The 26,202-nt window shown below is 39.5% G+C and overlaps 1 long non-coding RNA gene across 1 annotated transcript; it reads left to right on the forward strand.

Moving 5' to 3' along the window:
* Positions 1-14,851: 14,851 nt before the first annotated feature.
* On the forward strand, positions 14,852-25,143 carry LOC125766978 (uncharacterized). The gene is made up of 5 exons (XR_007418712.1): positions 14,852-15,417; positions 15,481-15,571; positions 15,839-15,910; positions 19,494-22,139; positions 24,788-25,143. It is a non-coding gene; the product is annotated as an uncharacterized LOC125766978 (long non-coding RNA).
* Positions 25,144-26,202: the final 1,059 nt, after the last annotated feature.

Consider the following 26,202-nt stretch of genomic DNA (forward strand, 5'->3'; position numbering starts at 1 on the left):
GTAATCGAGCCAGGTATCAACACATAAACATTACAACCACCAGCGATGTTAGTTCCACCTAACCACATTTGCGGAAAGGCATATAAAATTACAAATTAGACGCGCTGACGCGTAGAAACGGCACGCAATCCGTGACATCCGACAATCCGAGCGTTCCGGCATAGATGAAAGGCGACATCCATCGGTGCTCCACGCAGCCGTGACTGCGTGACCGAAACCGATCCGACCAACGTGGGAACTTTCGGGCCGGTAGCGTAGGTGCAGGAAGGAAACAGACCATAATCAAATAGAAATCAAATTCCACAACAAAAAAAAAAAAAAACAGCGGAAGAAAGCAGGAAGATCGGATCGGTCACACGATCTAACAAATCAAGACCATTTAGATCGGTTTGCTCGATGGTGCACTGTTTTATGACAGTTATTCTTTTCTGGCATTTCCTCATTTTTTTCTCTTCTTTTTTATGATTTCATCTCTTCCCCCTACGCGACCTCCGAGGTTAGAGGTCCGGAGACTTCCAGGGGCCATGGGATCGAATCGATTTGCCCTGGCCGTTTCCGTACCACGAGCATTTAGGACCTTGAAGCTTCCACCTTGTTTGTCCTTTCTTGCAGTCGGCAAAAAAGGGCTCGCTTCCTCGTTTTTTTTTTTTTTATTTTCGCTTTCATAATCTTACATTATTGCTGCTGGTCCGACGGTGGTACACACACGCACACAGGGCTGGATTTATTTCACTGCCCGGGTTTGTTTCCTCCAAACATCCGAACAAATGCAACACACAACCGGAGGAAGCGAAGCGAATAAAGGATAGAAGTGAGTGGAAGACGACAAACCAACGAAAAAAAAACGAATCCCCTCAAAATTCCCCGACACCGTAATGGTGACGAAAAATCGTTTGTCACTGTTTTGATAAAGCGAAACGATTAGCCGCTAGATGGTTCATTTTACGGGTCGTTTTTTTCGTCTCTCTCTCTAAAAAGAATATTTTCTACGCTATTCTTCACCAAACCGTCCGTGCACCGCTCAGAAGCGTCTTGGGCGCTTTATTAATATTTACTCTATCGCTCGATTTCGGTCGCTTTTCGGTTGTAAAATATTCCTTTAATTTCCCTTCACAAACTTCCACACATGCCCCCACACACACACACACCTCTTTGCCAAGGAAAAGGTTGTCCACAGTTTGTTGGTACGTTTTTATTTGACATCCACTGGTGGAAGTGAAACGATATGGAAGAGGGAGTAAAAAGAAGGCATTAGGAAGTAATAATAATAAAAAAACGAGTCTAACCGAATAAAAAAAAAGCCAGGAGATTTTGCAATAAATCAACAATCATGAGCGTGGTATCGTCGTGGTTCCTTCAATCGGTGGCCCCGGGTTCCCGGGGTCCGAAAGTGAGTAGTTCCGGCTTTAGCTGGAAGGGTTTCATGATGTGGAACCCTACCGTTAAAAAGGATCCAAACAAACCAGGAAATTCGATAATATGGTTTGAACAAAGGTAACAAACAAAAAAGTGTACATCACAGACTAGGAAGCTGCAGGAACCACACAGGAAGAGAGCAGAAACAGGAGATCTACCCCAAAACAAAAGAAAACAAAAAAACGAGTGAGTGAGCGAGAGAGATAGTGAGAGAGACACCGACCGCGTCAAACCACAAACCAAATCGGAAGTCTAGCTTAAGCGGAGGTGATAAATTAGAGGATTTAACACCCAACGGTAGCGTTGGTTGTTGCTACTGGAAGTTGCAGCAAACCAGCAGCAGTAGAAGCAGCTGCGGCATCGCGGGTGACCCACCTCGGTGGTGACCACCTTGGCGAAGATTATTGCTTAATTGACCAAGTGTGCTAAAAAAAACGACAGAAATACACGTGAAGGATGACTGACGGGTTCTCGGAAGCAACTGGGTCCGGATCGTAATGTCCCGGACATATTTAACGAGAACTCTGTATCAAGTTTTTGCTATAATACATATAAGTTTCAACAGACCAAAACAACAGCACCAAGATGTCCCGATATGAACCAAAAGAAAGCTCTCGTCCAGTAAAACAAACTACACTTCAGCACGTGATGTGACACTGAGAGTACAATTACTTCAAAAACCTTCAAATATCATCAACTCGAGTGCGTGTTCTTATGTTCCTGATACTTTAAAAAAAGAGACACGAGCCTGCCTGATAGGTGAAACATGAAACCACACAGATGACTTGATGTGCCACTCGGCTCAACTCAGTTTGACAATAGTTTGTTGAGAAAATAAATACCAACAAAAAAACACAGATCGCTTCAAGAGATGTAAGGTGATAGGTAGCAAGTGTTTACAGTCAATTATTAACATTATATTGCGACCATATCGGAGTCGTAACTTCCAAAGTTTAACTGGAGACACTCCAGATTTTTAGGATTTTGAGAGCTATAGTGTATGGACATTATTTTCTATTAAATGTATTTAAAAATATTTTCATTTTCATTTCGTTGTTTTAATGATTTCCAATATTCCAAGAATTAGTTTTTGGAAAAAAGACTAAGACTAAGAAAATTTAAGACTATGTTCTAGTCATATGCTTGCAAATGTGTAGGTGTTGGACTATTTTTTTTTCTTGGTTCTCCTGGACAACTTTGAGGATTTAAATAGTCTATAGTCGTAACAAGACCGAGGGTCAAATCGCATCCAGAGCGTCTCCCCATAGCAAGGACTTAATTTCCGGCTAGGTGGGAAAATTAGTCTTGCAAACCAGAAATGGACTTCATCATGACCTCAGAGTTCGTTATGTCAAGAATAGAGAGTGAGAGATAGTCGTAACAATCAGTCCAACTGGGAGATACGATCCAATGAAAATTTGAACCGAGAATGGGGCCAATGTCCAAATACCGTTTTTCCAAATTTTGCAATTTCCAAATATAAAATCCTTACAACTCCAAGGAAATAATAACAATTTCCTTAGGTCTTTTTCAATTTGTCACTAGAACCTCAGGAAGGTATTCTTCACTTCAATTCCTCAATGCTAGAAAGGCCTCAAGATATTCAAGATTCCAGAAGATTTCTTTAGGTCTTCTGTACTGAAGAGCATGACCTTAGTGGATATAGTCCAATATTCATGTACTCTTCTATAAACAGATTTATCTGCTATGTTTAAAAAAAAAAAAATTGAAAAACATATAAAAATGGCGGATGTTTTTTGGTATATTATTTCTTTTCGGAGCTCTCGATTCGCTGTTTTCAACCTGATAAGCACCAACTCCCGTTAGATATTTCTTCCTTCTCCAGTAGTTGTGTCTCTTAATTAAGACGTTAACAAAAAAAAGCAAACACCCACACACTACAGCTTTATGCTAACCACTGTCACCATGCCCAACGGGAGGAAGGGAACAGGCTAATTAACTCCCCGGAGTACATTGAGCATCAGCGACCAAACATAACCTCAAGCGCACGGTAAAGTACAGGAAGAGTGGTAAACAGTGGCACACGCCCATACCCGCACATTCGGATGATTAAGTTTTACGATCTGTTTATTGTTCGCACTGTTCTTTGCCAGGGGTGTATGTGCCACAAGGATGATATGCGAAGAAACCATTACTCTGACCAAAAAAAAAATAAAAATAAAAGGTTGCTCAAAGTTTTATATTTTTCGGCTAATCGAAAGGCAATAAGGACCGCGCTGGTAGGGTGCAAAAATTCCAACGGGAAACCTTTTAGCGTACACTTCAATACCGAGGTGACGGTACCGGTGGTGGTTTGCCCATGCCAAAAAACCTTGTATGGTAGCACTTGATTATTAGAGCCGGCAGCCGACCGGGCGCGTGTCCGGGCTCATCATCCTTTCGCCCGCAAACTGCACCCTCTCAGCGTGTGGATGCGCACGTTCTTAACAGATAAGAAATACGATTATGATTAATTTTTGCAACCATCTTCCTGCCGACACGCTTCCACCTTCCCTCCTTCTTCCCCATACGATTACGGTTGCAAAGACGCGTGCCGGTTCGGGTCTATCGTTGCCGGCAAAAATGCTAATCGTTTACTTTTGAAACCGGCACGCGACTTCCCATCGATATCGGAATCGGCTAGGCTTCCGGTTACGCCCTCCGTATGGAACTCCCGCGTACCCGCGCCAACCACTATTGAGACAACAAATTGAAAACGTACACCGTATCCTCTGCTGTCCGCCTCACCGATTTGCCGGTGGATTGCCATTAGGCACCTTTTTTTTGGGTTTTCCTCCTCCCCTGGGCTCCTGCTCCGTGACGGGCGGTGACAATGTGACCAGGAAGATCAAGTTGCGGACGTAGTGCACGTGCCACAGTTTGCGTTGTTCTCTTGCACGCCGTCAAAATGACAGCTCTATCACCAGTGTCCCCTGTGTGACAAGGTGTTTTTGTGTCCTGTTTTGTCGACTCCGTCAACCGGTACAGTTTTACTTCCAGTTTAACTTCAGTTTTTGAATTTTCCTAATTGGAATATTAATTAATATATCTCTTTCCGTTGGGGTGATGAGGGCTGAGTATTTACAAAAGGTGCAGAACGATCGTTGTTCGCCGATCGTATCGAAAGCGAGTACCAAACCTACGCCTAACGAGAACTGATAATACTGTACAGATAATGCGAGAGAAAACGGGAGCGAGAACAATGAAGCAGACGATAGGTTTCCTGTTTTTGGTCCTTTTGTCGATACCGTGGTCTCGATTACGAGAATGGATTTTCCAGCAGGAATCATTTCCTTAATGAGACCCGATCGGCAATGATAGCGAATGGTGCATTTATAGTGTTTCGTTTTTGCTGGGCTATTATCCGATTGCGGGAGTACACAAAAGGCACGACACACGCTGGCGCGCGCGCTTTTCACGTGAATCACATTTAATAATTTATAAGTAAATTACAATTACGGAAAAGTTTGGAAGCAAAATTATTCAATATCAGCGTATTTTCCGGAACTCATTATTGTGACATTATTAAATGACATTTAAATTGAGGGAAAGAACGCTTTGTGTTCTGGGAACATATATGAAATATGAAATATTATATGAAAAACATAAAACTGATATTTCTGCAATGGAAAATGGCTTTTCAATTTATTTTGTTAATGACGCAGAATAAATGTCGACACATCCTTTCCTGTAATATTTCTATTAGGGAGACCTTAGACCTAGGAGGACAGCCTGGTGGTATATGTATTAAATGGCGCCTGTTACACACGACAGGGCTGAACATCAAATCCCATTCGGACCGTTTCCCCGCAGCAAGGACTGACTATCTGAATAAAAAAAATATAAAAAGCTTCTAAAAATTTGAAAATTTCATAGGCTTTAGCTTTTTTTTGGAAATTTAGAAAAAAAATTAAGTTTTTTTAATGGGAATTTGTTGCAAAAAGTTTCTTTTCACTCAACCAATGCTTTAAATTAAAAAAAGAATAAAAAATCAGAAAAAAATTTCAAAAAAAATTTTCACTCGAAAATTTCATAAGGCTTACCCCTTACGATTTTTTGAGAAATTTTGCAAAAAAAAATAAATTGTTTTATTTTATTGCCAATGGGTTGCAATGAGTTTCTTTTCACTCTAATAATGCTTGAAATAAAAAAAAAGACAGAAAAATATAAAAAAAATTGAAAAAAATTTAAAAAAAATGAAAATTTTCCTCATTTTTGCACCAAATTTTGCCTTTAACTCGGTCGGTATCCAACGTATCGTCAATCTTTAACATGTGGTCGATAGATGGCACCAATAGCTACATTTTCTTCATGGACGGCCATGCCCGCAGATGTCTGTGCCAGAAGTTATTCGAGGAACCAAGTTCCTTACGCTGTTTGAGAAAATGTAAAATTTTCCTCATTTTTGAGCAATGTAGCAAAAATTTGAAATGTGATATATTTTGATGGGAATTTGTTGCAATAAGTTTCTTTTTACTTAAATAGTGCTTTAAATTAAACAAAGAATAAAAAATCAGAAAAAAAATTCAAAAAAATTTTCCACTCGAAAATTTCATAAGGCTTACCGTTTTTTATTACAAAAGCTACAAACGGCTACTTTAATGGGGGAAAAAAGCACGCTCCAAAATGTACGGTATCTACCATTTCCATCGAGCTTTTAGCGAAACAGTGTGCATTTAAATAAAAAGTGAACCATTAATCCAGGATTGATTCAATTTACATGGCGATTATTGATCGAAATGCCATCAGAATTTCGAAGAAGAGAAAAAAACTTGATTTTCATTTGTCGTTGCGTTTAAGCGAAACGCAAAAAAAGCTCCCAACGGATGATGTCCTTTTTTTTGTTAATTATTATTTCCATTATGTGGAAGCATGGAGAAAAAAAATCGTTCATATCGCAAATGTCATTGCACTGTGTCATCCCCAAGTAGTTGGGTGTGGGTGAAAGAGGAAAGGGAAATAAAATCAACGCAATGAAATATCCTTTATCGATTAGTTCCGCAAACGGAACATCAACATCATCATTAGCACCCACAGCAATGGGAAAAACCCCTCGAAAAGTCAGGCTCTTTACGTTTTCCCCCTTTCCCCCGGGGCGCGGTTGGAAGACTCCCGGGTGGAAAACTATCATCGACCATATCATCGTCTTTATTAGTCAAATATTTGTCAAATCAGTCCAACCTTATCGGCGTCCAGGCAAAAGGAAGCCTGCTACTAGCTAAACAGTCGTACCGAGGGGGCTGTCTGATGTTTCACACCCTCACCAGGAGGAAAATGCGTCAGCAAATGGGTTAAAAAAATAAATGTTATTTACTAGAGTTAATACACAGCGACACACACACACACGCACCCACTTCATCGTCCCAATTTGCGCCCTGTTTTGGGCGATCCCGCCTCGTACAAGCATAAAAGGGAAAACAGTGCGAGAAAGCAAAATGTGCCGGAAAATCCTATAAATATCAAAACCATTCGCCCCCTTATGCCTTAGCATCGCATCGTTCACCAAGGGTTTACGTTTGCTTTCAATTATCGAATCACAACCAAAGTGAGGGTTTTCGGGAAAAAGGGCAGGAGGGAAAACGGTCGGTTACCACTTTGAAGGGTGGGCTCCGGAAGGGAAAGAAAAACCCGCCCGAAACACAGCAACAAGACCAACAAACAGGCGCAAAAGGATAACACATGGGTGGATGGGATGAGGGCGGGGGTGGAGGAAAGTGGAAGTTTGGAAATTGTGACATTCGAGCGCAAATAGTTTGCTTAGATAGGACACGCTTCAACTCCGGCCGATGGGAAGCGAGCAATTGTTGCGGCCAACATTCCCTATTGTGAAAATTGTTGTGCCCCTCTTATCATGGACTATCAATTTGTTCACTCTACCGAAGGGATTTTTCTTGCGTAGCTTTTCTTTGCTCTCTTTCTCACCCTCTCTCCTGTTCCCTCTTACGCTCTCTTACTTGTCAGTAGGAATTTTCTCGCAGCAAAAAAAAGAAAGAGTCAGGGTGGAAAATTTAAGGAACGAATCGTTACGCTCAGTGCCCGGTTTTGCCAATCAGCCACGTCGAACGTGTATTCCTTCTGCTCCGATGTGTGCGAATGTGTGCGTTACCCTGCGTACGGCATCGCCAGTAAAGTCGACCAGATGCGCAAGGACTCGTAGCATTCAGCATAACAACCGAACACTCAACCCAAGGGGGATAAAAACGGTTCACCGTTCCGGTAACGTTGGTTGCACAGATTTTGATCCCTTTTCCTGGTTATATGTGTGTGTTTTTTTCCCGCTTGTTACTTCTTCCTTTTCTTTGGAACTCATTTAATTTCGTCACCCGTGTGGTACCTCCCCCGAGGGGTTACCGTTTTTCACCGATGGTTATCTCCCCCTCCCTCGAAGCGCCGAGCGCCGGGAAAAGTCCCTTTACGAAACGCAAAAAAGGGGGCTTTTGCGAAAACGTTTTGCGTAAACTATCTCCGGTGAGGTGAACGGTTTTATAAATGAGCGTAACGAATTGAATTTTCCTGAGAATTAGTAACCACCCGCACAACACACACACACACGCGCGAAAAACCCACCTGTTAAATTTGGATGAAGAATGAGAATGGAAAAATAAAGCATAGAGAACCGTACCTTAAAAAGGGGGTTAAAGCCCATTTTGCGAAACCGGTTAGCTGCCGATTGCGATGGTTACTTCGCGTCGCTAATTAATGTGCAACATCTGCCTTCGGTTTCGAGCTCTCGGTGCAATTGTTTAAGGTTAAGAGTGTGTGTGGGGGAACGTTTTAAAATACGGATGATTTTTATACACTCTGTTTAAGATGAGAGAAAAAACGTACGCATCCGAGTGACTACGTATCGAATCGTTTATAAGTGACTGTATGCGCATCAGACGAGAAACGCATTGATTTGATTTAACTGAACCCGAAGAGCGTGGAGTGGAGTGGAGTTTATAGATGGGGAAACCAGTATCCACTTAACCACCAAAGTGATTCGCGTTTGATGTATTTTCCTTGCACCGCCCCCCACCGGGGGAGAAGGGTCTAACCGGAAAATCAGCCATGGTAAAAATGGTTGTAAGCGAAACCGTGCTCATTAGCGTTACGTTAGCCCCGCTCTTCGTTCCCTTTTGGCTTTGTCACGGATTTTGATCGGTTCATTAGCGTTTTTCCTCCTTCTTGCTGGACAGATTTTTTTTGGGTTGTTGCTTTTTGCTTTGAAATAAACAAAAAACAAAACAAAAGAAAAAGAAAACGCAATCAAAATTCTCCACAAAAATATTGAAATCCCATCCCCGAGTGGAGCACCGTGTTTTGGGCATGAACCAATCCCGCCCGCACGTCACCGGAACGACCAAAAAACCAAACAATCATGTGAAATCACAGAAACACACAAAAAAAACAAAAAAATCAAAAATCCTTTGAAAATTAAATTGACTGTAAAATGCTTCCAAAATCGAATTTATTCTGCTTCGCTTGAACGGAAGGTTCGTCGTTTTGAGTCTTTCGTTCTGTACGTTTGCTTCCCGTTTGATGTACCTCTGAAGGAGGAGCATAAACCTGGGTTGGTGGGTAAGGAGGGGAAAGGGGGAAGGGAGGTGGGAGTGAGGGGTGGGAAAGGGAGAGGGGGGAGGAGGGCATCTTGCATACGGAGAGGGGGCGTAACAAAATAATTCGATTTAAAACAATTTCTGCTGCTGCTGCTCAGTAGTCAAAGGCAGAGGTTCGCCGTCTTTTGCGTCTGCTCCCGGATGGAAAAATGTTTTATTTTACGTTTGATTTTCTTTACTTCTTCTTTTTCTTCTTGCTACAATTCCCTGGTCTACTGCTTTACCGCAACCTAATCAAAATCATAAGAGCAAAACCCTTTTTTTTTCTTCTTTCCCTATTTCTCCTTTAGCCTGATTTTTTTCTTCTTCTGTTTTTTTTTTCTGTGGACATGCGGAATCCCTGCAGCGCGAATTAGATCCGATGATTCCGATGCTGAGGCGCGGAAAATCGAATCACTTTATATTATTGCCTTTACCTTTTGTCTTTTGACTGCATGGTGGAACCTGCTCCTGTGGCCTGGTAAGACCCGTAAGACCAGGTTTTGGGAAATGAATAGAAAAAAAATCCTCCTCAAAGAATGATTTGATCAAAGCGAATGCGCTCTAATTTTGATTAAGTATTGATGCCATTAATCAAACCCGATGGTGGAGTGTGTTTTTCCACATTTGGCGCAACCGAAACCAAATAGAAATAGGAATCAGAAAATGAAAAAAAAAGAAGTAAACGGTGCTCCCGTAATCTATAAATCAGGCGAGACCGTACGAAAACAGGCGACCCCGAGACAGGTGAAAAATGGTAACACGCGGGGAGTTTTTTTCCTTCTTCTCCCTTGGTCAGCTGGTTTTTCGTGGGCTTTGGGTATTTGCATCACAATAGCCATAAGCAGAAGAAGGACAAACAAAAATAAAAAAGGATACACTTTCTCCCGAGTTTTGGAATTGAAATTATAAAGCATCGGTTGCATCAGAATGCATTAAAATAAAATAGGACCGGGACCGGGCTTACTGGGCTAAGTGAGCGTAACAAATGTGTGACCGCAAGGAAACGAACCCCCGAAAATAATGTAATGGTTAATGCTAAATGCGAGCACGCTCAATATTTATCTAATATTTATTCTTTTTAAAAAGTAAGAAAAAACACACAAAACAGAGCCCCAACATGTGGACCGTTGCAGTAAATTGCACCGAAGGCAGCAAAAATGAAAGGAAAAGTCCGGACATATTATTTCATTTATACACACGAAAGAAAAGTAATGAAAAACATTGTTCAGGCTCTGTATTACGGATGGATGCCTTTTTATCTTTTTTTCTTTCGGTGGAGTTCCACTTTCAAGATGAGTAGAGGTGTGTGGAAATAGAAAACCAACACCGAGGTAAGGTTTGGTAACAAGGAAAACTCTCTTCCACGAACAAAAGAACTTCCCGTTGTGGAAGGAAAATTCATTCTTCAACCAAAAAAAAAAATCATCCACTTTCGAAGGGGAAGAATTCACACACACACACACACATGCACGTATTTGTGGTGAAAAAAAACCTCATCAGACCCAACATGCCCCGGCATGATGTATATTGATGTTTGCGGGAATTATTACTTTTGCACCGCCGTGCTCATGATTGGGATAGAAGATTTAGCCGAAAAAAAATGGTTGAAATCAAGGCATAGTTGTTAGCAAAGTTTGAAAATTGGGAAAAGAGAGGAAATAGGGAAAAAGGAGAAGAAAATGAAGAGGGATTTTCCTTTAAGACGAAGCGCGCACCGCAACACATAGCTTTTTATATATCCGTGCTGATGGTTTTCCTTTCCATTCTAGGCCCTTCTGGAACGATATTTCAGCAACGTTATTAACGTACAACTGAAATGATCGAAAAAAAGAGTTTTTTTTTTATTTGTTGAAAAGAATAAATATTAACAGAAGAGAAAGTGAACACCGTCGCATCGTATCGATTCAGTCGTTCCGAAGCAAAATTTTATTCCAGCAATGGATTTATGCTCCACACGATGAGGATGATTCTAAAATTAAATTCTAGGTCAAAGTTCAAAGCGGATTAATTAGATAAGATTCGGCCTTGTTTAAGGTACAAGAGGGCGGCATTAAAGGTGTTAAAATTAGAATTTGAAATATTTCTCTTCATGATAAATTCATCTTGAATGAATTGAAGAATTTTGTACAAAAATCTTAACTGATTTAAGCGTCATTTGTAAATGTTTTTTTAAATATTTTCATACAACTTAAATGTAAAGATACAAAAAGATTTTTTGGCAGTAATGCGATGATTCTGTGTTTTGCTACTCCAATTTGCATGAAGCTGAATGTTTGCGAGCGATAAAAACAGCAACATTTTCCCAGAAGCTGCAACAAGACGTTTGTTGAAAATTGGCTTCAGTACATTGAAATCATTAATATAGAGAACGAGAGAGAAAGAAAGAAAAAAAAGACGAGAAAGAAACACAAAACGATAGCAAATACAAACAAGAGTGTCCTAACAATAGGACCTAGAGCTGTATTCCGACGCGCACAAGGATGCGTGTACAGCGTGAACGGTTTGTCATAAATATTCAAATCATGAGACCATTTTTTTTGGTTCTTTTATTTTTTAAAGGAAGAAAGGTGTATCGAGTGTGGCTCGTCGTGGTAGTTTGCCTTATCAGAATTTTTCCCCTCCAGGGTTGCGTGACTTATGTCCTTCGCCGTGGTGACGTCGTACGGCATACTTGGTTGCTTGTGATGGTGTCGGTTCCGAATGTCCTTGCAGTCCTTGTGTGAGATGTGTTCGAGGCGGGTTTTTTGAATGTAGGCAGAACAGAACAGTTGTAGGCTCCCGGAACCGGAAAGGTGTGGACGATAGTTCAGTGTGCAAACTGGGCGGAGTAACGACTAGCGCCAGTTTCCGACGCTTGCGATTGGTTGATGGTGACCGGAGCGTTGGCCACGCCCCTTACGTGGCGGATCGTTTTACGGCAGGCGCCGAAGGAGCACCTGGTGCTGAGGAGGTACCACTCTGCCCAGGGTTTGAGCTGAGAGCTCGTAGAGTGGCTTGCTCTGGACGAAGGGTACCTCAGTAACAATGGACACGCGGTGACGGTCGCATGCAACGATGTTTGCCCGAGCAAACGAGCCGTACGCTCGTACCAGTTGCTGGTGGATGTCTTCCTGCTTTAGCGAAAAGTCTCCAACATTGGACCATCATTACATTACGACAAAAACAGGGACGTCATTACCTATTACGAGCTAGTCGAGCTACCTTTATCTTTCTCGCACTGTTGGGAGTTGGTGAGGCGGGGGGAGGGGGGGCGGAAAAAGCCTACCATGGAACCTGAATTCTCCTTCTCTACAGCACACCAGCAAAGTTGGGTGAAGAATTTCCTCCTCCGAAAAAAGAGCACATTTCGTTGAAGTGGAGCGAAGTACAGGGAGTTAAGTAATAGCTCGGTACACTAGTTTTCCTTTCCTGTGGCATTTCGCCACATAGGAATGGACTAGCCGAGTGTATGTGTGTATGTGTGCGTGTTTCTTTGCGCTGCCATGCCAAATTGTCGAGCAAATGGAAACAGCTTTCTTTTGACAAAGTGCGATGCCCAGAATCGGGGGAATTTTTGCCTGGTTTGGGGAATGTCGTCGACAATGGACATGGTCTCTTGAAAATGCTGATGAAACGAAATGGAATTGACACCGGTGTGATTGTTTCAGGCTACAGGAGCTTCCACGGAACGCAACGGTATAAAAATAGCTCCTATTTAATGCTTTACCGTGTAACAGTTTCTTTTTTTCTCTTTGATTTTGATGTCAGAAGGTTTGTGTTTTTTTTCGGGTTAAGGGTTTGTTGCTATATATCTGGTGAAGGTATTGCTATATTTTTTTGCAAATGAAATGTTTACTCCTTTGCACTGTTTGTTTGCTGATGTAGAGTACTTCACATGTGTACAAGATGAGATGGGAAAAGAAGGGATTTTTTTTTGAAGAATAGGTCCTTTTCAACAAAAATTGAGTTCAGTAACGTAATTTCATACAATTACTTGTGTTTTTTGTTAAAAACTAAACTAAAAAACTGATAGATAAATCCGATTTTTTGTATTCTTTTAACTTAAATATATTTGAAATTAATAAGCTTTACTACTTTTACTTTAGCTTTTATAAAACACAATTTGCATTCTCGAATCATTTCACAAAAATATTGAAAATCGCCGAAACAAAACGATCAGAGAAGCATAGACGTAGCCTTTCTTTTCGTTTTTTTTTGTTTTTGAGGTCAACGGTACATAATACTCTTGTTTCATGTCTCATCGTGTCGTTGGGAAAAATCGATAACCAGTTTTGAGACGAGAGCAGCGCCACAACGTTTGGTCGTTTTTGGTGTAAAAATTAACCAAACAAGCGCGTGTTGTTCCAATGTTTGAGGGAAGCGGGTTTGGCAAACACTAATAGTTGGAATAAAGCTTTTTTATGTTAAGCAATGATTTCATCAAAATTGTCATGTTGAATATATCTAAGTGGATCCCTGAGAGCCTTTAGAAAAAGGTATGTAAATCGTGCAAATTTTTGAAGAATTCAGAAGAAACTACTACTTAAGGCGGGAGGATGGAGGTGGGAAGTGCGAGGAGTTTTTTTTACAAGGATATAAAATTTTTCGAAAGACAGACACTATAGACGACATGCACGTAATGCACGTAGTTCGTGAGGAAAGATCAAATAATGAGTCTTCGACTCTGACTTGACTGTACCATCAGCAAGAGGTTTCTCCACACGTGAGTTGTGGAAGTTCTTCATGTCCTCTTCATGTCCATGCACTGGAAACACGCATGGAAACAATGTGAACTTATCAACAACTTTGAGATATGATGAGCACCCATGCTGGAGCTCCATGCCCCTCTACGGATGTAACAACGTTATTGTGGAGGCGCCTTATGTTGTTATTTGATCCATCTCTGTTTGGCATGAATGTTGCCATCGTATCTTTATAGCCTTCCCACAAACTTCCACGAGGTGCTGCTTGAAGTTCAGTAGATCATCGATGATGACTCCGAGATACTGGTTAGATATCTGATAGACTCTATGCTAGCCTCCCAGACTCCTAGCTTTCTGAACTTCCTTGTGGATGCTGATGAGTATAAAATTCGTTTTCGTGTATCTCATCTCTCATCCACCCATCTATCCTACGGACTGTGTCAGCAGCCAACATCTCGACCTCCTTGATCATTTCGCCGGTTACTGTCAGGGCAATGTCGCCCTGATTCAATGATTCAGGACACCTTGATGCATGAAGTTCTCCAGAGTGGGTCTTAGTACTGATCCCTGAGGGACGGCTGCCGTAATCGAGGTTGTAATAACTCCTTCCCCAGTGTCGTATTGTAGCACGCGTCCTTGCAGATATCTCCTCAGGTGCCTGAACACCTGCTGGAGAAACTCTGTGCTCCTCTATGGATGAACCTCTATGTTCCGCAGAAGTAATTACCACCTAACTGTTAAAGGCAAACATTGTGTCAACTGTTAAACGCTTCTTCCGGAAGCCAAACAGTCGCTCAGGCGTCCCAGACTGAACTGTCAGGCTTTCCAGATTTGGCATTTCTTCTACCTTTGCCCTTACCTGAGATACCTTAGGAAGCCTCTGCCTTCTTGTTTTTGTATTAGGACCAGCTTCTGCTGCTTCCACGTCGTCGGGAACTGACCTGACGTGAGTGTGTCCTAGAATACGGTGTGGAACGCCCGTTGTTCATCTGCTTCCCCATTCAACCGCCAAAGCATTGAAGTCTCCGGCGATAACTACTGGGAGACCCCTATCGAACTCCTCCACGATGTTGTTCAACATGTCGTTGAATTTGTTTGGATCCTTATGTCCTTGGGAAGCATAAGAAAAAACCATAAGAAATGTCCTAGCGTTCTTATGCAGCGTTCTATATCCATATATCCTAGCGTTGCGTTGCAACGAAAGAAACCGCACACGAAACTTTTTTTTACAGACCTAACACCATGTCCCTTGCATGCTTTGCTGGGCCTACACATATTCTTGCAAAATGAGCCCTTCTAGTGTTACGTAATAGATGAATATTCCCTTGCTGGATCGTAAAGCTTTCCGAAATTTTCCCGGTGCGGTTACAAACTTTTCAACCAACAATTCGGATGAAACATTTCAACGCGTTTTTCATGCAACAAAGTATACAAGTTTGTGTCTGTTCGATGGTTTTTTCACGGTCATTTTCTGTGGAGAATTCTACTTTCCTTCTGATGATATGAAAGTAAATAAAGAAAGCGTAAATAAAAATCACTAAAATATGCTGTTTAGACAACGATTGCGTGCTAATTCAAACCATGTTTTATTTAAATAGAAAACAAACCAACACCTTTGACGTTTCCAAATGTCATTTCAATGGCGCCGTCATTTCTGGCGTTTCAAAATGTCATTTCAATGTTTGTTGTTGTTGAATTAATAACCAAGCCAGAACCTGCTAATGGTTTCACGAATAATCGTTAGTAAACTGATAAATTCTGCTTAATTTGATTTTAATACTGTTTCTTTATTTATTTTTAAGGTATTAGAATGGTTCTTTCGTTTCGAGCGATGGATAGAATTCATAATAAATGAGGACCACGGATAGCAAACAGGATACATACAAATCAGAGGTAAGAAAATAATGGAACAATAAATAGCCTGTATTTTCTAATTTTTAGGTATGAAAAAGGTTGATAACAAGATGCGATCGAGTAAGTTTGTTTGCCTTGGTTATGACGGCCAAAACGGTCTTCCTAGGAGAAACGCATAGTAGAAGTTAAATTTACCTTCAAGCTTTATCATGGATTGTTTTGTAGTCATAAATGATTTATTCACAAGTTTATTCTCTCATACACTGCAATATTTCACGATATTTATAGAATATTTTCTATTTTTAGGTCTTCCGACTATTTGGAAATGTACAAGTATTACGATTACTTCACGTATCGTTTAATAATCTGTTATGGATGGTAAGTTCCCTTAGAGTAAACAAAACATTCACGGTGATTCAGTCGTAGATTGTAAGAAACTTTAAACGTATCTGACATTCATGGTACATTCGATTTGATGAAAACGGAACGGAAGATACGTGGCAAAGATTAAAGATAGAAAGAGGTTACTTATCAACTTATTTGCAGAAAAGAGAACAGCGTTTCCGGAACCAAAGGAAAACCTTATAAAAACCCTTCTATCAGGTCAGTGTGTCCTTTAGTTCGACACTGTCAGGGTTCGACTGTATGGTTTGATCAGCAATACTTTGTAGGTATACTGTAAATAAGGCAAACAAAATGCTAGGGTTCATTGGTAGACAATCTAGTGCTCTCTTCAACCAATGCTTCATAGATGGCACCGATGGCTACATTTTCTTCTTGGACAGCCATGCCCTTAGATGTCTGTGCCAGAAGTTATTCGAGGAACCAAGTTCCATACCTTGTTTGAGAAAATGTCAAATTTTCCTCATTTTTTCTGCAACTCAGCAAAATTTATAAATGTGATATATTTTGATGCGAATTTGTTGCAATAAGTTTCTTTTCACTCAACCAATGCTTTAAATTAAAAAACGGATAAAAAATCAGAAAAAAATTTCAAAAAAAATTTCAACTCGAAAATTTCATAAGGCTTACCCCCTACGATTTTTTTGGGAAATTTTGCAAAAAAAATAAAATTGTTTTTTTTTAATGCCAATGGGTTGCAATGAGTTTCTTTTCACTCCAATAATGCTTGAAATAAAAAAAAGAGTGAAAAATAATAAAAAAAATGAAAATTTTCCTCATTTTTGCACCAAATTTTGCCTATAACTCGGTCGGTATCCAACGAATCGCCAATCTTTAACCTGTGGTCAATAGATGGCACCAATGGCTACATTTTCTTCTAGGGCGGCCATGCCGTCAAATGTCTATACCAGAAGTTATTCGAGAAACCAAGTTTCATACCCTTAGCGGAAAACTCAGACGTAGGAGAGGCCTTCCGAGTCCCTAGTTCAACCGCAGAAAAAAAATGGATTGTGATTTCACCCAAAAGGTGTTATTGTCCGTGGGAACCTATACCGCGAAAGTTAAACAATCGAAACATTAACTTTTTGGATGAAGGCAGAAGACTCGGTTGAATCAATAACAAATCCTAAGGAGAGACCAGTGTTTCGCATTAGTAAATTCGATCGTGTTCTTATTCACGCATTTCTATTTTCATCCTAACTAAACACATTGCCAGATAGTCTGTTTTGCTGCTATATCGTACTTCGTCCTAAATACGATTTAGTTTTCATTGCTTCCAAATGTTATGAATATTGAAACTGTTGAGCGCAGATAATTGTATTCGCTTTAATAATTGTCTAACGAATTCGTCTAACGCATTGACGCATGATTTCATTAGAAATCCTTATCGATCGTTTCGTGATTAAGATCTTTCAAAATTCTCTCTCTATTTTGCTCCCATGCAGTAAGCTACAATTTCAAACAAAATATTCAAACTCATCGTTACATCCTCAACACCAAACAACATTGTTTAATAACTCTTTATCAATCATTCTTGCGTTCTTTGCTTGAGACCAGTCAGGTGGTTTGTTGTTCCTCATCCACTGTGTGGTCTTATAAGTTATAACACTGCCCAACGTTCATTTATGTGTAAACCCCTTATTAGAGAGATAGATTCAAACCTTTTTAATTGTGAAAAGAACCGCAAAACGAACAAATATTTGCTTAGAATGTCTTTTCTACTATCGACAATCATGAGAAGAAATAGAAATATATAGATATACACTTTGCGTTCTGAAAATAATCACATATTAAAATATATTAACTGTTTTATATGGTGGTGCATGTGATAAACGGCGCCAGTCCACACGGCCGGACCGGGTTCAAATCCCATCCGGACCGTCCCCCCGTAGCAAGGACTGACTATCCGGCTACGTGGTAAAATAAGTCTAGTAAGCCAGAAATGGCCGGCGTGACCTGTAAGGTCGTTAAGCCAAGAAGAAGAAGAACTGTTTTATAAAGTTTCATCTTGTCATTTGTATATAAATCAAACCAACGTCAATCAGTGAAGATTCTGTTTCGGTCTTAGTATGATGACAGCATGCATAGAAGTGAACGTTTTATTAGGAACCTTAAACGAGATAAAGAGCATTATTTATAAATAATATAATAATTTATAGGTGTTAAAGAACATACGAAATAAGCCCAAGTAAGAAGATACGAACATGTGAACATAGTAACGAAAAAGAAAGTAAAAAGTTCGTCAGCGCCTTCAATACTATGTAGGAAACAAAAAAAAAGTGTTCAAGAGGAGACGTACATTGTTTTAGCAATTTGTATGCAAAATATATGGTTTAGCAAAAGGGGTTTTAGGTTTGCACTTAAGTGCCGTATTGTGTCCATGTATGTCAGGTATGTCACTCTATTCTGCTTCCTGACTCGATGGATGCATTCTTGTCATACAACGATATTGTTTTATAGTTCTTAACGCGCTATTTCCCATTGTCTTTCAAACTTGAACAGCACTTAAACTCTGTCAAGAGTGTGCTTTTTCTATTTCCTGTGCGATATTCACTAGCTTATTTGTATTTATTTATTGTTTTAACCTTCTATCGAATTCTATCGAATCGATTGAAGAAATGTTTAAATAATTATTTTAATAATGATCTTTTTAGAAGGGAGAGGGAAAAAATCTTTCTTCTTCGACTGATTTCAGTAAGATAAGCCTAGATCCAGTCACGTTTTATGGTACACACCCTCCAGATCGGGCAAAGAAAGTCAATGGATGTCAAGTGTGTGTACTGAAGTGAGAGACTGCAGGACCAAAAAAAAACACACGGACTTTTTGTTGCAGTTTTCCTGTATGATGCTCGGTTCCAACTCAAGTGCGGTTCGATAGCTGTTGATGCGAACGTATGGTCGGGTTGAATCACCTCCGTTCGCAGAAAGTTGATTGTACTTGCATTGTTTGATGCTTAAAAGGGGTTGGGGCGGCCATTTTGTTTATGTGAGTTTTACGTTGTATTTAGCTACTAGTGTACGATAGACAAAGTTTTAGGTGTAAGAAATAGAATGCAAGTATTTCAGTTCGAATAATTCATAAATAGCATAACAAAAATGAAAACTAGCTTCTTTAGCTTCTTTAGCTTCTTTAGGAAAAATCGAGTTTAGGTACGTTTCAACTCAACTAAACAAAACAACAGATTGTAATTGTGAGCGGTGAGCCGACAAACCTCCATTACTAGCCTACGGTAAACAAAAAAAAACTCGAAAAATGTTAATAATTCGAAAACTATTTCACAATCAGAACAATGGTCGCATCATGTTGCAGCTTTAGAATGTAGAACACCACCACCTCTCGATGAAGCTCAAATCCACTTTTGTGGATAAATTCCTCGCACTCGTACAAAATCGCTGTGGTGCGAAAAACCTTGGTGACCAAATATCCCCTTATAGACAATGTACCGTCTCAACTACCAACGGCAGATAGTTTAAATTGGGATACCGAATATTATCCCGCCACTCGTTTTCTATCACTCGTTCTCATTCCCGTTCTCCTCTTTTCTGTTTCTCACTTTAGGAATTTCGATGGTGCGCATCACAAGACAAGATGCATTGAGATTACCCGAATGTATGCGAAATTGGATGCAAAAAGGGCTGTAGGCGTATTACTGGCGCCCGTGGCGCGTGGTGAAGCCGTCAATGCGACCGAGTCGGTAGAGTTAAGCCCCGAAGGGGTTTTTTTTGGGGTGGGGAGGGTCCCCAGACACGCCACGGAATGCGAATTGGACAACGTACCGAAAGTGTTGTGCCCAAAATCCAGAAGAGCATCCGAGCGTACAGGCCGTCATCACGACAAAAACATCCGAATGCAGAAAACGGGGCGAGGATCGGTGAGTGAATGTAGCCCTTATTTTTCTTTGTTCGGTGATTACCGTGGAGAAATGCACCCGGCAAACACACAGCCAGACGTATAGGGATATGCATTACCTTCGTCATGCAAAGCATGCACGTACATTTGGTACTTTCTTGCGAAATTTCGTCGCACATAGTTGAACGCGCCCGAATTTAGTAGCTCCGGAAAAGCTAACTTTTTCGTTTTTTGTGTGTTGGTTGTCCGGCGAAACAAAAAAAAAGAATAAAACACCCGAAATAATGCTCGCTCGTGCTAATGTGCAACACACAATCGTACCAAACATTTGGGGGGAGGGTTTTTAAGGAGGGGATTTAGCTGCATGTTGCTCAGTTTGCTCAAAAACCGTAGCGTTCTGTAACTGCTATGTACGATTTGATTCGTTAAGGAACGGCTTTTAATACTGACCGAGAAATGCCCCTCTTTTTTTTTGGCTTGTCGCAAACCCAACTCACCACGAGGGTTGCTTTTTTGTTTTTTGGCATACTCCGAACGTGACCGGCGCAAAGTGTTGTGTCCTTCAGCTTCAGCAGTGACAAACTTCAAACAAGCGTTTCCTTCTAAACAATAAGCTTGTTCACTGATGGTAATGTGTGCAGGGTGTATGTGTGGCCCTCGCTGCATTATGAACTGTTTGCGATGGTGGCTGACGTGAATTCGTTAGTGGTATGGTTGTGACATTTTTTGCTGTCATTTATATTCCTAATGGTCTCGCATTAATATGTGATGACGTATAATAGGTTTACAACTAGCATATTGGACCATTGAAATATTAGATAATGTGTTTATCTCTGTGTGATTTTGGTTCACATTACTAGTGCGAAGAATCATTACATTAAATGCATAAATTTCTGATTGGATTTTCGTAGTAAATTTTCTGTGAAGCACTATGATTTTTTTTTACTATTTATTACTATCGTATTAAACTTTTCTGAAATAAAATAAAGTATTACATATTTATTCAAGTTTCCTACTTTATGGGTTACTTAACCGTAGTGTCTACGACCAAAAAAATACACGTGGTTCTATGACCGCCTGACCGGGTAGGCCATACGATTTGCATGAGATTTTTCAGAATTCCCTTACGATTTTTTTGGGAAATTTTGCAAAAAAAATAAAATTGTTTTATTTTAATCCCAATTGGTTGCAATGAGTTTCTTTTCACTCAAATAATGATTGAAATAAAAAAAAGAGTGAAAAATAATGAAAAAATCAAAAAATTCAAAAAATGAAAATTTACTAAGGGTCATTTTCGCACCAAATTTTGCCTATAACTCGGTCTGTATCCAACGGATCGCCAATCTTTAACCTGTGGTCGATAGATGGCACCAATGGCTACATTTTCTTCTTGGACGGCCATACCGTCAGATGTCTGTGCCAGAAGTTATTCGAGGAACCAAGTTCCATACCCTGTTTGAGAAAATGTAAAATTTTCTTCATTTTTGCACCAACTTTTGCATATAACTCGGTCGGTATCCAACGAATCGCCAATCTTTAACCTGTGGTCGATAGATGGCATCAATGGCTACATTTTCTTCTTGGACGGCCATGCCCTCAGATGTCTGTGCCAGAAGTCATTCGAGGAACCAAATTCCTTACCCTGTTTGATAAAATGTAAAATTTTTCTCATTTTTGCACCAAATTTTGCCTATAACTCGGTCGGTATCCAACGGATCGCCAATCTTTAACCTGTGGTCGATAGATGGCATCAATGGCTACATTTTCTTCTTGGACGGCCATGCCCTCAGATGTCTGTGCCAGAAGTTATTCGAGGAACCAAGTTCCTTACCCTGTTTGAGAAAATGTAAAATTTTCTTCATTTTTGCACCAACTTTTGCCTATAACTCGGCCGGTATCCAACGGATCGCCTATCTTTAACTTGTGGTCGATAGATGACACCAATGGCTACATTTTCTTCTTGGACGGCCATACCGTCAGATGTCTGTGCCAGAAGTTATTCAGGGAACCAAGTTCCTTACCCTGTTTCTGAACAATTTAGCAATATTGAAAAATGTGATATATCTTAATGGGAATTTGTTGCAATATGTTTCTTTTCACTCAAATAATGCTTTAAACTAAAAAAAGAATAAAAAATCGAAAAAAAAATTTCAAAAAAATTTCAACTCGAAAATTTCATAAGGCTTACCCCTTACGTTTTTTTTGAGAAATTTTGCAAAAAAAATAAAATTGTTTTATTTTAATCCCAATTGGTTGCAATGAGTTTCTTTTCACTCAAATAATGATTGAAATAAAAAAAAGAGTGAAAAATAATGAAAAAATCAAAAAATTCAAAAAAATGAAAATTTACTAAGGGTCATTTTCGCACCAAATTTTGCCTATAACTCGGTCTGTATCCAACGGATCGCCAATCTTTAACCTGTGGTCGATAGATGGCACCAATGGCTACATTTTCTTCTTGGACGGCCATACCGTCAGATGTCTGTGCCAGAAGTTATTCGAGGAACCAAGTTCCATACCCTGTTTGAGAAAATGTAAAATTTTCTTCATTTTTGCACCAACTTTTGCATATAACTCGGTCGGTATCCAACGAATCGCCAATCTTTAACCTGTGGTCGATAGATGGCATCAATGGCTACATTTTCTTCTTGGACGGCCATGCCCTCAGATGTCTGTGCCAGAAGTCATTCGAGGAACCAAATTCCTTACCCTGTTTGATAAAATGTAAAATTTTTCTCATTTTTGCACCAAATTTTGCCTATAACTCGGTCGGTATCCAACGGATCGCCAATCTTTAACCTGTGGTCGATAGATGGCATCAATGGCTACATTTTCTTCTTGGACGGCCATGCCCTCAGATGTCTGTGCCAGAAGTTATTCGAGGAACCAAGTTCCTTACCCTGTTTGAGAAAATGTAAAATTTTTCTTCATTTTTGCACCAACTTTTGCCTATAACTCGGCCGGTATCCAACGGATCGCCAATCTTTAACCTGTGGTCGATAGATGGCACCAATGGCTACATTTTCTTCTTGGACGGCCATACCGTCAGATGTCTGTGCCAGAAGTTATTCAGGGAACCAAATTCCTTACCCTGTTTCTGAACAATTTAGCAATATTGAAAAATGTGATATATTTTAATGGGAATTTGTTGCAATATGTTTCTTTTCACTCAAATAATGCTTTAAACCAAAAATAGAATAAAAAATCGAAAAAAAAATTTCAAAAAAATTTCAACTCGAAAATTTCATAAGGCTTACCCCTTACGTTTTTTTTGAGAAATTTTGCAAAAAAAATAAAATTGTTTTATTTTAATCCCAATGGGTTGCAATGAGTTTCTTTTCACTCAAATAATGATTGAAGTAAAAAAAAGAGTGAAAAATAATGAAAAAATCAAAAAATCAAAACAATGAAAATTTACTAAGGGTCATTTTTGCACCAAATTTTGCCTATAACTCGGTCGGTATCCAACGGATCGCCAATCTTTAACCTGTGGTCGATAGATGGCATCAATGGCTACATTTTCTTCTTGGACGGCCATGCCGTCAGATATCTGTGCCAGAAGTTATTCGAGGAACCAAGTTCCTTACCCTGTTTGAGAAAATGTAAAATTTTCTTCATTTTTGCACCAACTTTTGCCTATAACTCGGCCGGTATCCAACGGATCGCCAATCTTTAACTTGTGGTCGATAGATGGCACCAATGGCTACATTTTCTTCTTGGACGGCCATACCGTCAGATGTCTGTGCCAGAAGTTATTCAGGGAACCAAGTTCCTTACCCTGTTTCTGAACAATTTAGCAGTATTGAAAAATGTGATATATTTTAATGGGAATTTGTTGCAATATGTTTCTTTTCACTCAAATAATGCTTTAAACTAAAAAAAGAATAAAAAATCGAAAAAAAAATTTCAAAAAAATTTCAACTCGAAAATTTCATAAGGCTTACCCCTTACGTTTTTTTTGAGAAATTTTGCAAAAAAAATAAAATTGTTTTATTTTAATCCCAATGGGTTGCAATGAGTTTCTTTTCACTCAAATAATGATTGAAGTAAAAAAAAGAGTGAAAAATAATGAAAAAATCAAAAAATCAAAACAATGAAAATTTACTAAGGGTCATTTTTGCACCAAATTTTGCCTATAACTCGGTTGGTATCCAACGGATCGCCAATCTTTAACCTGTGGTCGATAGATGGCATCAATGGCTACATTTTCTTCTTGGACGGCCATGCCCTCAGATATCTGTGCCAGAAGTTATTCGAGGAACCAAGTTCCTTACCCTGTTTGAGAAAATGTAAAATTTTTCTCATTTTTGCACCAACTTTTGCCTATAACTCGGTCGGTATCCAACGGATCGCCAATCTTTAACTTGTGGTCGATAGATGGCACCAATGGCTACATTTTCTTCTTGGACGGCCATGCCCTCAGATGTCTGTGCCAGAAGTCATTCGAGGAACCAAATTCCTTACCCTGTTTGATAAAATGTAAAATTTTTCTCATTTTTGCACCAAATTTTGCCTATAACTCGGTCGGTATCCAACGGATCGCCAATCTTTAACCTGTGGTCGATAGATGGCATCAATGGCTACATTTTCTTCTTGGACACCAATGCCCTCAGATGTCTGTGCCAGAAGTTATTCGAGGAACCAAGTTCCTTACCCTGTTTGAGAAAATGTAAAATTTTTGAGCAATGTAGCAAAAATTTTAAATGAGATATATTTTAATGGGAATTTGTTGCAATATGTTTCTTTTCACTCAAATAATGCTTTAAACTGAAAAAAGAATAAAAAATCGAAAAAAAATTAAAAAAAATTTCAACTCGAAAATTTCATAAGGCTTACCCCTTACGTTTTTTTGAGAAATTTTGCAAAAAAAAAATAAAACTGTTTTATTTTAATCCCAATTGGTTGCAATGAGTTTCTTTTCACTCAAATAATGATTGAAATAAAAAAAAGAGTGAAAAATAATGAAAAAATCAAAAAATTCAAAAAATTAATATTTACTAAAGGTCATTTTCGCACCAAATTTTGCCTATAACTCGGTCGGTATCCAACGGATCGCCAATCTTTAACCAGTGGTCGATAGATGGCATCAATGGCTACATTTTCTTCTTGGACGGCCATGCCCTCAGATGTCTGTGCCAGAAGTTATTCGAGGAACCAAGTTCCTTACCCTGTTTGAGAAAATGTAAAATTTTTCTCATTTTTGCACCAACTTTTGCCTATAACTCGGTCGGTATCCAACGGATCGCCAATCTTTAACTTGTGGTCGATAGATGGCACCAATGGCTACATTTTCTTCTTGGACAGCCATGCCCTCAGATGTCTGTACCAGAAGTTATTCGAGGAACCAAGTTCCTTACCCTGTTTGAGAAAATGTAAAATTTTTGAGCAATGTAGCAAAAATTTTAAATGAGATATATTTTAATGGGAATTTGTTGCAATATGTTTCTTTTCACTCAAATAATGCTTTAAACTGAAAAAAGAATAAAAAATCGAAAAAAAATTAAAAAAAATTTCAACTCGAAAATTTCATAAGGCTTACCCCTTACGTTTTTTTGAGAAATTTTGCAAAAAAAAAATAAAACTGTTTTATTTTAATCCCAATTGGTTGCAATGAGTTTCTTTTCACTCAAATAATGATTGAAATAAAAAAAAGAGTGAAAAATAATGAAAAAATCAAAAAAATAAAAAAAAAATGAAAATTTACTAAGGGTCATTTTTGCACCAAATTTTGCCTATAACTCGGTCTGTATCCAACGGATCGCCAATCTTTAACCTGTGGTCGATAGATGGCACCAATGGCTACATTTTCTTCTTGGACGGCCATACCGTCAGATGTCTGTGCCAGAAGTTATTCGAGGAACCAAGTTCCATACCCTGTTTGAGAAAATGTAAAATTTTCTTCATTTTTGCACCAACTTTTGCATATAACTCGGTCGGTATCCAACGAATCGCCAATCTTTAACCTGTGGTCGATAGATGGCATCAATGGCTACATTTTCTTCTTGGACGGCCATGCCCTCAGATGTCTGTGCCAGAAGTCATTCGAGGAACCAAATTCCTTACCCTGTTTGATAAAATGTAAAATTTTTCTCATTTTTGCACCAAATTTTGCCTATAACTCGGTCGGTATCCAACGGATCGCCAATCTTTAACCTGTGGTCGATAGATGGCATCAATGGCTACATTTTCTTCTTGGACGGCCATGCCCTCAGATGTCTGTGCCAGAAGTTATTCGAGGAACCAAGTTCCTTACCCTGTTTGAGAAAATGTAAAATTTTTCTTCATTTTTGCACCAACTTTTGCCTATAACTCGGCCGGTATCCAACGGATCGCCAATCTTTAACCTGTGGTCGATAGATGGCACCAATGGCTACATTTTCTTCTTGGACGGCCATACCGTCAGATGTCTGTGCCAGAA

This window comes from Anopheles funestus, chromosome X, assembly GCF_943734845.2.
Source record: "Anopheles funestus chromosome X, idAnoFuneDA-416_04, whole genome shotgun sequence".
Lineage (NCBI taxonomy): Eukaryota > Metazoa > Arthropoda > Insecta > Diptera > Culicidae > Anopheles > Anopheles funestus.